The sequence below is a fragment of the Pinus tabuliformis genome, chromosome 1_1 (assembly GCF_031772625.1).
Source record: "Pinus tabuliformis cultivar Carrire ecotype Pingquan chromosome 1_1, CPIR1, whole genome shotgun sequence".
NCBI classification, from domain to species: domain Eukaryota; kingdom Viridiplantae; phylum Streptophyta; class Pinopsida; order Pinales; family Pinaceae; genus Pinus; species Pinus tabuliformis.
The window spans coordinates 176,146,332-176,150,121 of NC_142297.1; positions in this window are offsets into that span (position 1 = coordinate 176,146,332).

Genomic DNA, 3,790 nt, shown 5'->3' on the forward strand with positions numbered 1-3,790 from the left:
GGGTCCCATTTTTTTATCACATTGTTAAATATACTATTTTGTTAAATTAGCATGGCAATTACAACTTATCAAAACCTTATCAAGGTCAACAAGAAGATAGTCAAAAAATCCTAAGTATTAATCGTACTACCACATTATTACTATTAAGTTTACCATGCTTATTACAAGCATTAACAATAGTATCAAGTCACCATATATCAAAATCAATGTTTCTAGACTTCTTTATAAAATTAAGAAATCTACGATGTCTAATAAAATGTAAGATACCTGCTAAATATCAAGTGCATCAATATCTCACATACCATAAATCAAACTTCTTTCATGTGTTTTGGATTGGGATACATTAGTCATTTATGAAGGCGATATTCTCTTCATACCTCATGGCTTAAATTACCATTCAATATTGTAGCTAAATCATAACACTAAAAAAATATAATATGCATACCTTGTAATATTCGGATACAATACAAACTTGTAGTACTTATTTTTCATTGGTAGTTGTAGCACTTGCATATTGTAATTTTCAAATTTTATGCTACTTTGTCAAGTTTGTAAAAAAAATCATCAGGTACCTCTTCTTGTTCTATAACCAACTCTTCTCTCCATGCACTAGCTCTCTTTTCCTACATCTTTGATGATCTTCAAGAAGGATTTTCTTATAAAATCTCATCTAGAGGTTAGAAATATTCAAATACTCAAATATTCAAGAAGGAAGGATAAGAAATGATCCAAAAACAATAAATCTAAACAATAATAGTTTCATAAAGAAATAACATAAATCTAAAAGGTATGTATATTTAACGAGGGGTGATCATATCCCTCTTGAAATAGCCTTGAAGATTTATTATTATCCATATAACAATGTTAACTTCAATATTTCCAGTCGTCTTCAACAACAACCATGCCTAATTGAGACTAGCCCATCTAGGGTTAGACTGAATTTGTCACAGGTGTTAGAACAACTTCTCACTGATCATGCTAGGATTTCAAGAGTGCATAACTCAAGGATTTATCATACTCCAAGGTTTATTATAAACCCTACCCTCATGTTATCGATCAAACCCTAATAATTAGTAGAAATTGTGTATAAAGAAAAATAACTTCAACTATGTAGCATAATAATAAAAGGAACATCAAAAGAAAAGCATGCACACATAGGGACATCATGATTTGGTCAGAGACCAGGGAAAAACCCCACAAGGGGGAAAACCCTTTCAAATTATTCTTCTTGTTAGATTGTCATAAAATGTTCAACAAAGAGAGATTACAATGATTCAATTATTCAATCACAAAACTATCCAACAACACCAACCTAACAATATCTGAGAAATGAACCCACTATATAGATCTACTTCATATCAAAGTTTTCCATCATGTGATCAATAGTAAAAATCTGCAGACAACTGTTATCAAAACCCAATGTCACAGTTGCAAGAAGTTAGTGACCATGTGTACAAATGAAACTCTCCAGCCGTAGGGAGAAACCTGACCTGCATGCGGCTAGAGTTGGTATTTCCTTGTTCCAACCCTATGACCCTAGACCAAAAACAGTAATTCACATGTGCAAGCTTGGACCCTGAAACTTCAAACCTATATGAACTAATTCCACGACCTAACCTCATACCTATGTGAGCCAAATCAAAGAAGAGAGAAGAATAATATGCTTAATAATGATGTCCAAATGAGGTTCACTTGACTTGTCTTTATAAGCTTTCACAGGTGTCCAATTTCTCTTTAGGGCCAACCTAGCCTTTTGTGCACATGTGGGTTTCCATATTAAAAATATATTTTTCCTTAACCAAATTAAATTATTCCAAGGGCTCAGAGTAGTCTTTCTTGATGAGGTAGACTCTCTAAAGGAGGGAATTTTTCCCTGAGCTACCAAAATTAACACACTAAGTTGAAGAAGAGCATGAAATTCCATACAAAGCTAATCAATATATATATATATATATATATATATATATATATATATATATGATGAATAGAATGGTAATGCATCTACGTTGAGGATATTGTAGCAAACATCCTAAGCTAAGATGAATAACTACCTTATGTGCAACATTCCTATAACCATGCCTTGCATTCTTCCATGAAAAATTATCTATTTGAAACTCTTTTCATATTCCTACCTAATTGTCCTTTCAATTTTTCTTTTTGGAAATACATTGTGACAAATGGATATAATGAAGCAGAAAAATCTATGAGGTTTATTCAAAAAATACAAATGGTGCCTAGTAAGGGAAAAACATGATATAGGGATTGAGTAATAGCAAGCCAAAAGGACTCACCTAGTATGACAAGGAAAAAAAAGAATGCAATTAGTGAATACCTTAAATCTATGGAACTAGAAGCCTTCAAGAATCCCTAAGTTGAAGCCTAGGGAAACAATCTACCTAGAGAAAGAGACCTTAGACTTAAAATGTATGGATTGACCACTAATAAGAGTTAATTTTGAGACAATAATCCTTCCTTCTAAGGTTGAATCCTCCCCCAATCCAATGAATTTTTCCCTAGTTAAAACTTGTGTCCCAGTTGAAGTTTTTAACCTTGTACATAAAATACATGCAAACATATTCTTAAATAGCAAGAAATACACAATGACGGGAATATAGAATTGTTGGGAATCATGATTTCCATTAGACTAAAACCAACAGGTGTTAGTTAACGATTGCATAACTAGAGATAATGATCCATGAGAGATGGTTAATCCATGTCATAAAACACATGAGGAGCATTGGTCTATCCAATTTCCGACAATCTCTCCCCCAGCATGAGTCAGGTGGGTATTGAACTCATGACTTGCACTCTGATACTAGTTGTATGCACTAGACTGATTGAGTTTGCAATTACTCCCTCATGAAAGTACAAAATGTATATAAGCACCAAAATATGCGATTTCACCATCATTTCAGTGCATCTCTGCCAAGGAATAATGGAACCACATAATTATATTAGAAACACATTGCTCAAATGCACACATTATGTATTCCACGGGTTACCTTTTTTAGATATACACAATTTTTTCATGGTATCCTCTCTACTTCAAACAAGTAATTCCTTCATAGTGATCCTCTTTGGTTAACTTCCCAAATGCTCAAGTGTATTTTTGTCTCAACATAAAAGTCACACTATGCATGCAGGTATTCAGTTAGAGACTAATTGAATTAGCTTCCATATGCACTAGAATGCACAGATTAAATGCACCGACATCCATATGTACCATCAGACAATATCTAAGAATCAAATGTTTGGCCACATAGTCATATGTTTATGTTCGATCATGGGAAATTATGCCAAATATATATATATATTGAAACAAAGTTATAGCTACAGGCATAAAAATTATTGTTTGATCCTCAAGATTGACTTACACATAATTCCACCAATAATTTGTACAATCCAACATGTACAAAAAAATGATCTTGACCTCTTAACAAGATTCTAATAGTGAATAACATCCAATGATATGAAACTAAAAATCACTTTCTAAATTTAAACTTATAACCAATGGGACGATTCTAAAAAATTGATAACCCAGAGATCCAACCATCCTCAAAAAACCTTGGTCCAGCCCACAAATCAATGTGACTATTCTTGCCCTTAAAATCAAATCAGTTGATGGATAAAACATGAATTTATTGATGCCAATAATGGAAACATATAAACTCTATATATATCAAAATGACGAGGCTTATTGAGAGCTCATCAAGCCCAAAAATCCCTAAGCACACCTGTTGTAAAAGTGAATTTTGAATTTTGAAATAAGAACATTTTGGAGCCAAAAACT